At 38.4% G+C, this 15627-nt stretch overlaps 1 protein-coding gene across 1 annotated transcript in view; it reads right to left on the bottom strand.

Annotated features, from left to right (window-relative positions):
* Window positions 1-10888, bottom strand: part of LOC143341788 (uncharacterized) — a 30139-nt gene extending 19251 nt beyond the window's left edge. Inside the window, exon 1 of the mRNA XM_076764999.1 lies at window positions 10445-10888. The gene's annotated coding sequence lies outside the window, so the exon portion shown is untranslated. The remainder of the gene's footprint in view (window positions 1-10444) is intronic.
* Between the last annotated feature and the right edge of the window lie 4739 nt (window positions 10889-15627).

The raw sequence follows: 15627 nt of genomic DNA, 5'->3' as shown, positions 1-15627 counted from the left end.
CACATAATCCCTGGGTACCAAAAGTTTCCGATAGCACTTGCGTCGCCATTGCACACGGGGAATATCCGGAAGACATTTTCAAGACTGCTGTACATAGCTGTGATATAGTCTTGGGGACCTTTGAAGCAGATTTAATGGAAATACTAATTGAAAAGGTACATACGAAAGTTTGTATCGCACCTGAGCGACCGGGCAAATTGCATTTAAAATTTCAAAGTTAATCCGAACGATTAATTATTTTTAAATTTAATCAGTTTACGCTGGAATGGACACAAAATCATCCTCCTTCAGATCGTTCGGTAAATGAATTATCTATAATTATAAAAAGGAAATAAAAGTTTAATTCTCCGTATTCTTAGATATGTAATTTCACATTGAGTAATATTTTCATTTCGAGATCCAAATTCTGAATTATCTATAATTATAAAAAGGAAATAAAAGTTTAATTCTCCGTATTCTTAAATATGTATTAATAATTTCACATTGAGTAATATTTCCATTTCGAGATCCAAATTCTGAATTATCTATAATTATAAAAAGGGAATAAAAGTTTAATTCTTCGTATTCTTAGATTCTTAAGTTTTATACAGGGTGTTCGACCACCCCTGGGAAAAATTGTAATGGAAGATTCTAGAGGCCAAAATAGGTCGAAAATCAAGAATATCAATTTGTTGATGGAGGCTTCGTTAAAAAGTTATTAACGTTTAAAGTTTCGCCTTTACTTAATTTTTTTCTCGAAAATCAGCAGGATTTCGGGAGTATGTCTATTCACCAAAAATAATCGTAATTGACCCCCGCAACCGAAAATAATTTTTCCAGAACGATTTGAAATTTTTTAATTTTGTCGAAAAATTTCACACCTTCTTGAATTTTTTTCTAGGAAATGAGTAGGATTTCGGGGGTATGTCTAATGACCAAAAAAGATTATAATTGACCCCCGCCACCAAAAGTATTTTTTTTAGAACGATTTGAAATTTTTTTTTTCGTCGAAAAATTTAGGCACCTACCCCCAGTCGATTTTTCTTAAAAATTCATTTTTGATTTTTAGTAATTTTATTTGACACCCCACAGAAAAGTTGTCTAATACTTTTTTGTAGGTACCCTCGAGCTCTACTTCAGAAAAAAGTTTCATTGAAATATATTCACTATTGCAGGAGTTATGGCTGTTTGAAAATTTGACCATTTTTATGGAGTTTTTCTAACTTTACAGGGTCAAGGAACAACTTTTCGAATATTTTTGCGATTTCTACATATTCTCCGTCAAAATACGCGTAGTTTGCTTTTTTAAACATTAAAATCGTCCAATCCGTTCAGAAGTTATGACGTTTTAAAGATTCGCATGAAAATTCGGGTAGACATTTCTGACCAGAAATTATATTTTCGGTAAGGAATTTTTTTCTCGAAACTGAGTAGGATTTCGGGGGTATGTCTGTTGACCAAAAATGTTTGTAATTGTCCCCCGCAACCGAAAATAATTTTTTTAGAATGATTTGAAAAAATTTTTTTTTGTCGAAAAATTTCAACTCCTACCCGAATTTTTTCCTCGAAAGTGGATAGGATTTCGAGTGTATATGTATTCACCAAAAATGATTGTAATTAACCCCCGCAACTGAAAATAATTTTTCCAGAACGATTTGAAATTTTTTAATTTAATTTTTAATAACTTTTTAACGAAGCCTCTGTCAAGAAATTAATATTCTTAATTGTCGTCTCATTTTGGTCTCCAAAATCTTCCATTAAAATTTTTCCCAGGGGTGGCCGAACACCCTGTATATTTATTAATAATTTCACATTGTGTAATATTTTCATTTCAAAATCCGAATTCTGAATTATCTATAATTATAAAAAGGGAATAAAAGTTTAATTCTTCGTATTCTTAAATTCTTAAATTTTATATATGTATTAATAATTTCACATTGAGTAATGTTTTCATTTCCAGATCCAAATTCTGAATTATCTATAGTTATAAAAAGGGAATAAAAGTTTAATTCTTCGTATTCGTAGATTCTTCAATTTTATATATGTATTAATAATTTCACATTGAGTAATATTTTCATTTCAAGATCCAAATTTTCCATTTTCTAATGATATTTTATTTGATAATATTACGTTTGGAAATTGTTGGAAATAATTAAAAGCGTATAACAGTCGTACGATAAGTGACCACAGGTAATCGATGCCTCGAAGTAATCGATTATATTTAAAATGAGACTAGTAAGGTAGTTTTAGGATGAAATTTTTGAGAAAAACTCTGTCATGGAAGTGAATTTCGCAGTAAAACTCGTAGTAAGTACGTTTATGTTTGATGTATGGTCGTATTACTCGGCCACGAGGTACTCTAATTGTTTTCAGTCGTGCCTATTTTCACTGGCGTCGGATCTAGGTCGATATAATTCGCTCTTCGTAGCTACGTAAGCACGATGGCGCGTGAATCTTAATATGCATACCTTAATGTGCCAGACTACTGACTAGTGTATAGCCTTAGGTTGCGTTTTGAATGAAAAGCAATGCTCGCTGCTAACGAAGGGAAAGTTATGACGATTTTAGGTTGTTCGTGAAACGCTACGATTCGTGTCGATCATAGTCTTTCGGCGTGCCATTTACCAATGGCTTTCGAGCACGTAACCACTCTCGGATCACTTTTCCTCTACTTTTTTGGCAATTCAAATTATCCAGAATCAAGCTAAGTATAATTGTTTCGAAGCACGAGGAGCCTCTTTGCTCAGATTTCATGGAAATCTTTTACTTTCAAGGTGTCGTCTAAAAACAATTTCTACGCGTGAAAAGTAACATTGAGGACGTTTCTATTAACACTGAAACTGCCGACAATTATGATGCATTTATTTGCACCAAAGAAATTAAAAGGAAAATCTAGTCGAGTAAATTGTTTGCAATTTTCATTAGAAATTACGAATGAGTCGATTTGACCACTTCAAGAATTTGAAGACTCCAATTACCGAGTCTTTTCGTCGTTTCGTGGACTTTTAATGTTGAAGGACGATCATCGAGCTGGTACTCCATAAATCGACACCGATTCTCCGTTAAAAAAAAAGGCGTCTCGTTTAACGATTCGCTGAAGCCCCGTAGAAGAGGGCGTCCATTCATTCTACTTAGACGCGTTACGAAAATACGTTTGCTCCGTGCTCTCGAAATAATTAAAAAGTTGCGAGGCGCCCCGTGTCCGTAATAAAGCTTCTCTGAAAGGCTTTGAAAACGACGAACGGTTCTCAGACAGACCTCGGGCCTGAAACCCGTTCGTCGCGTGCTCGTTAACGCCGTTACGTGCGCTCGCGTTCCTTTTTCTCTCGTTTTTTTTTTTTTCTATCTTCATCCTCGCCTCGTGAAAATTCAGCCTCGCGAGCCGTGCTTAGAAACTGCAACCGCGAAAGCGGCGGGCGCGGGGCGTCGTCCCGAGAAATTGCTCCTTAAACCGGGGAAAGTTCTTTTTTCTATCGGTTGCGTTTACGCGAACGAGTAACCGGCCACGGAATTAATCGTTAATTAAAAACGAACGTCCTCCGAAAGAAACGCTTCCGGTGGCGTAACGGACGCTTCCCGATCGAGGACCTCGCCACAGATTTTTCTAGAAATATAGTATTCTTTAAAACGATTCTAAATGCAGTTTATCTCAGCCAGTGACGCATTGGAGTTTCCAGACGACGTCTACGGTTGGCTTTGGCTCGTAGATAAAAAGGAACGCGACGAGGCGTGACGCGTGAACGATAACGGCGATAGAATCCGCGAAAACCCGCGTCTCGGACGAATTCTGACAGAAACAGATACGTGTTCGCTTATCGGACGCGAGAGAGGCGAAAATTCGAACGTGCGTCGACCTACTTGCTGACGAGCTGCTAGATGAAATTCGATTGTGCCGCGAGTTTTCGATGAATGCCCACTCGACCGGTGCCCGAGCCTGGGTCTAATTAACCAATTGAAATCACCGCGTGATCCGGGGATCGAGCGTCGCGACGGTTAGAAATATCCACGTTACGAGCGCCTTTCCAATTTTTATCGATGTCGTACCATATCTAACTCTTCTACAATTTTTTTATCGATAACAGAGGATGTAGAGACGTGTAAAGAGTACTCTAGAAAAAAAGAATATAATCTAATTGTGTGTCTTTCGATCTTGGAACTCCTCGAGTTACCTGAGAAACACCTGAGAGCCAGAAATCTGTTTTACACTATACTTTGCATAAATAGTTTATGCTCAGCCTCTTGTAGAATTTTTTTTCCAATAATTTTGGGTGTAAAGATGAGTATATTGTACTCTTGAGGAAAGAATATAATCTAATCGTGTGTCCTTCGATCTTGGAACTCCTCGAGTTACCTGAGAAACACCTGAGAGCCAGAAATCTGTTTTACACTATACTTTGCATACATAGTTTATGCTCAACCTCTTTTACAATTTTTTTTTCAATAATTTTAGGTGTAAAGATGAGTATACTGTACTCTTGAGGAAAGAATATAATCTAATCGTGTGTCCTTCGATCTTGGAGCTCCTCGAGTTACCTGAGAAACACCTGAGAGCCAGAAATCTCTTTTACATTGTACCTTGCAACACTGATATACTTATGCAGAGAAATTGCATAAATAATTTATGCTCAGCCTCGAATGCTTATTGCAAAAGTATTCGTTTCTTCAATGTCTCGTTAATCTTTTATAAATCGTCTTCATTAGGAGCACTTAGTTACTCAAAGCAATGTTGAAATTTAATTTACAAGCCTGATATCCACTTAATAACAGTGAAATTCTTTAACAGGATTTCTTCATCAAATTTCTCGTTTCGATTCAAGTGCAGCACTATTCTTCCAATCAACTATCAACCCCTTGCTATGCAATGACGAGTCTGATTCGTCACAAAATTTTAATGCCAAGTTTCACAATTACGAGGCCACTCATACGTCATCGAGTCTTATAAATTGAAATCAACACATTTTTACTTCATGAGATATTCGTAAAACAAATCCATTCTTTTTCGCGACCATTTCTCGTACTCTTAGCTACTCGAAGCAATGTTGAAATTTAATTTACAAGCCTGGTATCCACTCGATAACAGTGAAATCCTTTAACAGGATTTCTTCATCAAATTTCTCGTCTCGTCTCAAGTACAGCACTATTCTTCCAATCAACTATTAACCCTTTGCTATTCTTGATGCCAAGTTTCACAATTACGAGGCTACTCACACGTCATCGAGTCTTATAAATTGAAATCAACACATTTTTACATTCACGAGATGTTCGTAAAACAAATCCATTCTTCTTCGCGACCATTCCTCGTAAGCACAAATTTAGACAAAATTAAATAGTATTTGAAACGTTGTTTGGAATTAAATCGTAGGTCAAGGGGTTAATTTGTCGTCTACGATAGTTAGATTTCACAACAGATTCTTCCCTATCGAATCGTCCGTTTCACCCCTGTAGGGAGCCTAGCGCGGAGAACCTTTGTCTTACGGTTCTGTAAAGTTCGCGAGGGCAAACATTCTGTGTTTCCTGGCTGAAAAAGTTGTCATAAACAACGGGAAACAGGTATAGTAAAGCGCAAACTCGACCCGACACGGCAAACCGACCTATCGATTTCGGGCATTCGTATATTCCGAATGAATGACCTCCATCGATGCGTTAATAATAACGCGCGGTTCGAGTGGGTCCGATGTATTCCCATGAATTCAAAACCTGGGCGGTTTCGATTCGTTTGCGAGCGATGGATTTAATGCCGGCGAGCGACGAAACGGCATTTCTGCATCCCCGCGGGAACCGACTCCCGCGAATCGGAAATTTCTATACCGGGGAAAAACTGTTTCCCGGATCTACGAGGCATAAAGCGAAAGGAGGAAACTCCGTAGGAACCGATGCCCTCGGAATTCAGTTTCCCATCGGGGCTAAATCCTCTTTAACTTCACCGGTCGCGGAGTACTTCCGTTCTGCGGGACCATAACGGAAGTAAACCACCAAACGTTCGAAATCTATCCTATCACAAAGATTACAAGCGTAAGAAATCTAGATTGGACTCGAACTTCAAAAATACATTATAAACGTTCGAAATCTTATTGCAAAGATTACAAACGTCACGAACCTAGATTGGACCCTTCAAAAATATATTCGAGTCGTAAAATTTGAAATTTGAGGGTTTGCTATTTCATTATAACTTCTACTCCTACTATTATCAAGTCCTAGATTAGACCCAAATTTCAAAAGTATATTCGATTTGTAAAATTTGAAATTTGGGGGATTGCTATTTCCTTGTAATCTCTACTGCTCTTTCAGGTGAAATTTTAGTGTTCTCTATATTTAGATAGAAAAATATAGGCTACTTAATATGACATCTGGAAGAACACCTCTAGTCTAATACAAGATTTTAGATCTGCATCCCAATAATCACCTAAATCCTCTGCTTCCTCAGTAACAGAACTGAACACATTCCTAGATTCAAAAGATACTATCCACTAGATTTAGCTACTTATCAGACCCACTGTCTCATTCCATTTGCAATAAAAAAAAAGTAATTCATGTACTAAAAGAAAGTTGCAAGGACACCTCCAATCTAACATAAAATTAAAAATCTGCATCTCAACAATTAATCACCCAAATCCTCTGCTTCCTCACTATCTAATGACTTATCAGGTCCACTGTCTCACTCCATTTGTAATAAAAAAAAGCAATACACGTACTAAAAGAAAGACGACTCCCATTATTGTCATCTTCAACGTTCAATTCCACGATTATGCCTGTACCTATAAGATGCAACGGAAACTAAAAAATTTCGACCACGTTTCGATCATTTTGTTCCACGAGGAGGGGATCGCCATTTGTCGAAGGACCAGCGCGGAATTTAAATATCGAGAAATCGGTAGAATATGTTTTTATCGCGCGGAGTCGCAACAAGCGCTCCAAAACGATAATTGAAAGCCTAGAACGCGATCGACGATAAAACTGAGAACGGACATGCAGTATTTACAGGAGGCGGTGAATCGTGGCTATTTATTTCGAGCGACGGCGGAAGAAAAATAGTAAAGATGGAAGACGGGAAGTTCGGGCGAATAAATTCACGGCCCCGAGGCGTACGACGAACCTGCTTCGGTAATATTACAGTTTATATAGCGAATAACACACGGCAGCCGGAAGCTCTGTTCTCCTCTCCTTCCTATGGTCATCTAGGTTGGCATCGGAGTGTTACACATTTCGCTCCGCCTTGTCGATCGCACATGCGTGCTGCCCGACTCTGTACGCGAGCAAAATATTTATGCAACGTTTTAACATTTTACATCCTGCCTCGTACATTTTTATTATTCCTCTTATTCCGCTTTTACTGTTAGATTTCGTCGAAAAACAAATTGCTCCTCCAACGATCAAATTTCTATCTACAATTTTTAAACGATCTCCACGATCAAACGTACAGTCTACATTGTATGTAATTTATATAGTTGTTATTTAAATCTAATCACACATATTTAAAATTTTATTATTCCTCCTATCTTCTTTTAGAAAATTATAAATTCCTCAATTGTATGTCTACTCATCTTAAAGGCATTAAATAAAATAAAATGTACAAATCTATCCAAAAGCAAAATACGCGAAGCGATTAATAAAAATACACCCAAGCTCGGTCGTAGGCAGAATTTGTTGTCATTTTTTTCTCTCCACAAAAATCAGAACCGCGGTTTGCAAATGCATCGTTGCACTCATGGACAAGCGAAGTTATAGGTAAATACAACCTGTTATAACAATCAACGATATTCTATACAGTTTTTACTCTGCGTTTCACGAGACAACGTATATTCTCTGTGCCCAATTGCTTCGTACACAAAAATGTTCTCTTTTTTCATCACGTTAACACTGCATTTAATTACTTTCATATACAAATACCAAATCATTCATCAACTTTTCTGTTACCTAAAGACTACATACTACAAAATATCTATGAACGAATTGCATACTATAAAAATTCCTGTAAATAGACTTACACAGAACATCGTGAAGCAATGAAAGAACAAACGATGGGTCAAACTCGAAAACAACGAGCATTCTGTAGTCTCTGAGATCCATGATGTAGCAAAATCTGTTCCCGTGTGGAACGTACGAGAGAGCTTTATCTCACTTATGTCAATTGTTCCCTAATCCAGGAGCTACTCGTTTTAAAGTATCCCCATGTACAACGCGCGTCCCCTACGAATCCAGTTATTGCATTTTCAAGCTACTCCCAGGGAATATCGTTGCTCTAATGGCAATTCAAAAGACATTTACGGTCCCGTGCAATTTGTAATGTCCGACGAACTCGCGTCCACTCTTCCCTGGGCCAATTTCGGTCCATTACGCTTCGATGTTCCAGCTTTCAACGGTCCTGGCCAGTAAAAAATTCAATTCCAGTCACGTATCGCGCCGCATTTTTAACGAGAACCGCCGCGAACAAGATTTCATGTACGAACTGGATGAAAATTTCATTGATTGCGAAAGATCGAACAAGTTTTAATCCCCGTAATGGAACCAGCTTCTTTCAGACACAACGGTTCTTGTTCTGAGAATAAACTATCGCTCCAAGACGGTCGAAATGGATTATGCAGGCTCCTCGTACGTTTCTAATTTGTCTAATAATCTTTATTATTACACAATTCTTTACAACATGAAATATATTTTAAAACCCCAGGAATTACTTTTCAAATATTCTTGAATGTAATGGATTCCAATGGATCAAATAAAATTCAAAATCTGTGTGTTTGTGATGCACCTGTAACTCTTAGTATATCTGTACGATTCAGATGAAACTTTGTTCGACCAATAAAAAGTACGAATCGTTTAATTTGCACGAATGTCTATAAAAAAAAAGGCTAATCCAATGCAAAGTTGTAAATCCAGCGCCTCGGTAAAACGAAAAGAAAATGCCATAACTCGACCAAGAGAATATCTTGATGCAATCTGAGCCGTCACGGTGGATATACTGGTCGAATATGGAATGCCAAACGTCGGGCGAGTGAATGTTCAATTAATTGAAAGTTACCTCGGTCGTGTCAATGTTCCGCTGAAACGGGAGAACTGAAATATTCTCGACGCAATTCGAGGCTAAACGACGGGCTATTTCGTGGCGCGGAGACGAAAGTTTTTCCCCAACCGGTGAAAATCGAACGCTTTCTGACAGGGACGAATACGAGTCGTGAAATTGTCGATCGAGTTTCGCGAAACGGGCAATTTTTTTTTTAGAAAAGCGTTGGAATCGTGTTGGGTGTCGCGTTAAGTGCCGGATGCGCGCGTGTTCCTACAGTTTCCGCGGATGTTGGTCCGCTGGAAAGCGTTTCAGCAGAGACCGCGACAAATTGATGAACACGAGAGCGTTACCAGCGGTAATCGCGAAGATTCGAAGAACCTGACACACTTTTGGTGCTATTATGCCTCGATCTATCATCGACACACGCTCTTTAACGAACGAAAACGATGTTGAATTGGGACTTTGAATCGTTAGAGATATATTTTACAGTTGGAAACGTCCAATTTTGGTTAAGTGAAGCGATATGCTGCTCAAGATAGATTGACTATCGTTTAAATTAGTATTTCGATGGTTGGGAATATCGTAGAAAAATAAATATCTTGTTTTCGAAAATAGAACACGTTATAGAATTCCATACCGTTTTCTTTTTTAAGGAGAAAATAGCCAAGACTGGATATAAATGTTGTATAAATGTATTGTGGGGTGAAGTGTTCCGTGACTAAAAAAAGTTTGTGAAACTTTAAACGGGAATATCATCCGATGATTTCCTTTGAGACCTAAATACTGGGAGTACAAAGAACGACTCTGAGCAATGTTTAAGATGTTTTTTATCTAAAACACTTAAGGTTACAAGGTTTAACTATATCGATAGTCTGAGTATAAATACATCGATCAGCCTGAGGGCAACAGAATGTAATTCTATTTACGGAAGAAAGAATTGTACTTGAACTGCTGGTGAATAAAATCGTATCGAGAAAAGAGAGAAATGCTTCACGTCCATGTGGAGTATGTGGTCGTATTTCAAAATTCATTACTTATTTCTGTATTTTGTATCTGCTAGGAGAAACTGTCCTAGTTTCTTAACGTTAACTTGAAACTGGAAACTATGTTGATTTCTACGATATAAAAGATTGCTCCATAAAGAGTTCAATGGAAGAATAGCAAAGAGTAAACGATAGTACTTGCAGTCGAATCTACAGACATCATAATAAAAAACAATGGAGTAAAATAAATCAGTTAAATAGAACCATTGCAAAATTCCCATCACAAATTTAATACATTAAAAATGTTTATCACCAAATCACTTCGTTCAAATTCCCCTGCACTGCCGAAAGAAGGGTCGAGACAGCCATCGATTTTCGCGACAATTACAGAATTTGCTACCTCCCAAGTTCCTCTGGACCCCCCCAAGAGTCTGTCATGTTCGAGTTGTCGGGATTAAAATCGTTAAACCGCGGTACTCACGTAAAGTTCGAACGTCTCGAGGTCCGGGCTTCCAAAGTCCCCCGATTCCAGGAACCGTCTCCGGCTTCAGGGTGTACACATCGACGGAATCACCGACGAAAACTCGTGGATAATCTCCCTGGACTGTGAGAACGAACGATCGATCGCGACGTGTGAAAAACTTATTCGTAGAATTCGCGTGCGAACGTGGGCCCGTCGGTTTCGAGATTCGTTTGCTGGGCCCGTGTATAGCACTGGCGCGCAACTGGCCGATCGAAGACTTGTCGGAGGGGGCCAGCTTCTCTCGAGGTTTCCACCAGGCGAAGTCGTAGCCGGCTGTTCCCCTCTTCGAGACAATTCTGAGGAAGAAAGTAGGCTTCGCCTGACCCTTCTTATTCCGTGAATCGACTTCACTATTACTTGCTACGAAAACAGAGACCTACTCGAATCGGATCGGGCTTTCCACCTGCCGTGGAAAGTTATAACACATCGCGTTACCTGCGTTTCGTCGATCGATCCGTCTCTGGATCCATGGCGGATCGTCGTCGACGCGAACGATGCAATTACGCGGCACACACTAAGAAAACAAACATTCTGAACGAGTATCGTCGATGAAACTGTTGAAATTTATCCTCCTCCGGATCTGGGATTTAAATATGTCGCGAAGAATGAATGTTTGATAATAAATATATATTCTAGACCGCTTTTGTTTGGGCAAGAGTATCGGCAGAGACGAGAAACATGCTTTCTTTAGAAAATTCTGCACTAAACTCGAAGAATGGCGTCACGAATCTTTTCAGAGGCCATCTGGCGCTTATTGCGATGTCCTGTTCGTCATCGCTATTATCTTTCACTTGTCGTGCCCGATAGATGTAAGTGAAAAGCCGCAAAAATGGGGCGCGAAACAAAGGAGACCAGGAGTGTCTGAAAGAGAAATTATAGTAAACTTGCTCGAACAAAGATAATCGTGAAAACTCATCCATGTGACATTATTTACAAGACAAAATAAAAAATACAATGGGGGGAAAGGAGACTACAAGATGCCCTGTTAATGAGCAGAAATTTTATTATGCAGCCAGATAACCCTAAGTGTTTATTTAAATTGTCTTATTGCAAGAAGAAACTCGTAGGGGTCCTGTAGTACCTCGACTATTGCAAAAAACTAGTTTTGCACGATGTATCCCCTCCATTTGTTCATACATCGAACGTAGCACGCGTGCAATAATCGAGATTCTAGCGTATCGGTTTCCACTGCAAGAAACGCGAAACAACACGAAATTTAAAAAACTTCTCTACATAGATTATAATATACTAGCAATAATATTTTTTTGATAAATTAAACTCTGTTATTTTGTACCCAAAAGACAGAGGTTTGTGATAAACTAATTACCCAACCAGTTTCACGATTTAGCCACTAACGGAGGCATCCTCTGCTGCCAATCAAAGGGAGTCAAATTGTCTCTAAATCTCAAATTATAACAATGGTAGGCGGTGATCTAATTAAAGCAACTCTCCCCTATTATCCCATACAAAGGACGCCTATGATTACACGGCGAATTTGATCGAGCACCCTTACTGCAATCGCCACATTTTCCTCCAACGATGAATGAAATTTGTGACATTTGTGACTATTAATTATTTTTTAAACTTATTTCGAGACGTCTACACACTTCTTATAAAGTAATCACTAACTGTAACAAATTTTAACCATCGAAGACGGGAGAATCGGAACCTTAAGAAGCGATAAAATCGCTAGATCCTTAAAAAATGATAATTTAACGGGTCTCGTGACTCTCTCGATCCGTACGAAGAGATCCCATCGTCAATGGAACGGTCTCGGTGGCGAGGGTACCGTGAACAGAGAAAGTTTGGAAATCTCTGGCAACGATAATTACTCGCCGATTAATTATGTACGTTAGAAATTTTCATGATATTTGCTCCGCGACGGTAAATATTTAAACCGACCCGAACGAAAGGACCTCCTTGTCGAGCGACAGCCACGCGCGGAATGCGTTAGGCGCGCGTGGCATTCGGTTAGGTGCAACGGCCCTTGGAATATCGCGCGACACGTTTCGCCTCTGCCCGTTAAAGTCGATGGAAAAACGTGTAGCAACCGAAGAAAATGCGAAGGAAAAAGAAAGAACCCACTGAATCATTTAGAGGAAGATCCATAATTGCCCTAACGCAGAGTAAACTGCGATAAATGAACCAGCAAACCTCGTGATCGATGTTTGCGTACAGTTTATCTCAACTTGTTTGCAGTATAATTACGTTAAACATTTCCGTGTCAATATTTAGCGTTTGCTTTATACGCATCGACGATGTTTGCACGGTTAAATAAAACAATGTTTCGATCATTTTTTATAGAAACGAACAACTTATGAATCTCACGAAAATAAATCTCTCTGGACAATTTCTCGTATCGCTGAAAGCAACGGAGATATTTTAGATTTCAGTCATACGTGATCCACTCTATGGATCACACCCCAGAGTACATCATAAAATTTGCCCAGTTGACCGGTGGACAAGGGACATAAAAGCATTGAAACGAATCGCATAAACGTGTGCTCCGTTAAACTTTATTCTCGAATTACATATACTTTTGCACTCGGACGATACCTGAACTGTATTTGTACTTTCGAGTAATTCCTCGTTAATCGGTTATCCGACAACTTTCTAACGAATAGATCCTGCAGGACTCGTTTCACGCGTTCGAAACCACTAAATTTTTATTCCCAGAGCTGCTTGGAAGCATTTGTTTGCTCGCTACAAATTGTCGCTGTTTAAAATGCTTCAACGACTCGTAGAGAGAACATTGAGAAACGAGAGTGCATCTGAGAGGCTAGTAATTAGGTCGAAGGTGCGCAATTGCACATTACTCGAGTACAAAAATAGTTATATCTCGGGAATAAGACCGAATATGGCACATGTTTAGCTCCTTACAACGCGGTTTCTAGCTCAAGGATTGCCATCATGAAAATGCGGCAATCTTGAAAGGTAAATTACTTGACGCTAAATAATACTTATTTAAATGCATCGTCTTTGGGTAAGATTCAAGTCACACCAAATGGAAGCAGAGAGTGGTTTTCTAGCGTAAAATATTTGTTCATTTGTCGGAATAAATATTAACCGAGGCTGTCGAAGGAACCATACGTCGTAATAATGGAAGAGTACACGCGCGGAAGTATCGAAGAGCGAATAACAAACATAACCGCAAAGCTTCCGTACGCGACCTGTAATTACAATGGCGGTCCCGTTTCGAGAAAGAGCAAAAGAACGCTCGTAGCAGGATACACACGACGCAGCGGCGAGCCTAGAGCGGACAACTTTTGCGAAACGCGCGTGAACTACTTCCACCGTCGCGCCGCTCGCCGTATATTCGCATTCCAAACTTTCTTAAGCAATTATGTCATAACCTGTGCCCCCCTTTTTCCTATCTTCCATATGCCGCGCGCCACCAACCCCCGGCCATCATCCTTGCACGCCGAGAACTTCCACGAATCTTCGGTAGGAAACAACTCTCGATGCACACGTGTTGTCTGTTGACTAGCCTAACAATTTGCGAAGTTACCTGTCTGCGACTGTATGGTATAATCGTCCAGAAACCGTGTCAAGTTAGTACGCGTATCTTGTGATTTTTTATAAAAAAAAAATATTTTCTTTTGAAATTACAAAATCTCAAATCATACTGAAAAAATTATTTGTGGCTGCGAGGATCAATTACAATCATCTTTGGTGAATAGACGTACCCCCGAAATCCTACGCAGTTTCGAGAACAAAATTCATTACCGAAAATACAACGTCTGACCATGACATTCATGTCTCCCTGAAAATTCATGCGTATATTTAAAACATTATAACTTCTGAACGGATTGGAGGATTTTAATGTTTAAAAAGGCAAACAACGCGTATTTTAGTATAGAATATGTAGAAATTCTAAGACTATTCGAAAAGTTTTTTCTTGAACCAGAAAAATGAGAAAAACCCCATAAGAATAGTCCAATTTTCAAACGATCGTAACTCCTACAATAGTAGGTGTATCTCATTGAAATTTAGTATGGAAGTAGAGCTTATGGATGCCTACAAAAAAGTATTAGACAACATTTCCGTACAATGTCAAACAAATTTATTAAAAATGAAAAATGAATTTTTAAGAAAAATCGACAAGGGAGTAGGATGCCTAAATTTTCGGTAAAATAGAAAAGTTTCAAATCGTTCTAAAAAAATTATTTTCAGTTGCAAGGGTCAATTATAATCATTTTTGATCATTAGACATACCCCCGAATTTCTACGCACTTTTGAGAAAAAAATTCTTTACCGAAAATCTAAGGTGAGGCCAGAAATGCTTCTCTGAAATTTCATGCGAATCTTTAAAATGTCATAACGTGCAAACTACGCATATTTTAGTGTAGAATATGTAAAAATTCTAAAAATATTCGAAAAGTTGTTCCTTGACCCCCTAAAATGAGAAAAACCCCATAAAAATGGTCCAATTTTCAAACTACCATAACTCCTACAATAGTGAATATATTTCAATGAAACTTTTTTTTTAAATAGAGCTCATGAGTACCTACAAAAAAGTATTAGACAACTTTTCTGTAGGGCGTTAAACAAAAATACTAAAAATGAAAAACGAATTTTCAAGAAAAATCGATAGGGGGTAGGTGCCTAATTTTTTCGACGAAAAAAAAAATTTCCAAATCGTTCTAAAAAAATTATTTCTAGGTTCTGGGATCAATTACAAGCAATTTTGGTCAATAGACATACCCTCGAAATCCTACTCAGTTTCGAGAAAAAAATTCGAGTATGTCCTGAATTTTCTCGGTGAAATTAAAAAATTTCAAATCGTTCTAAAAAAATTATTGTTAGTTACAGAGGTAAACGACAATCCTTTTTGGTGAATATACATGCCCCCATAATCGTACACACTTTCGAGAAAAAAAATTCTTTACTGTAATAATGTTGAAACGCATATCAGTATAAATTACAGCAAATAATTTCGACATAACACGTCAGGTATTATTAAAACGAGCGTCTGGAAACGGCATAAATAAGTTCGTCTGGGCTTCTGTCAGTTCAAATTCTTGAAGAATTACAAAGTACATAATATATGCAACCCAATTAAAACCTGGCTTCGTTTGACTTTTTTTCTGAACATTTTCTCATGTCCATGTCAGAAACAGAGGTACGTATTCTGTTTCTGG

Source organism: Colletes latitarsis, chromosome 5 (genome assembly GCF_051014445.1).
Source record: "Colletes latitarsis isolate SP2378_abdomen chromosome 5, iyColLati1, whole genome shotgun sequence".
In the NCBI taxonomy this organism is placed as follows: Eukaryota; Metazoa; Arthropoda; class Insecta; order Hymenoptera; family Colletidae; genus Colletes; species Colletes latitarsis.
This window is presented reverse-complemented; position numbering and strand designations above follow the sequence as displayed.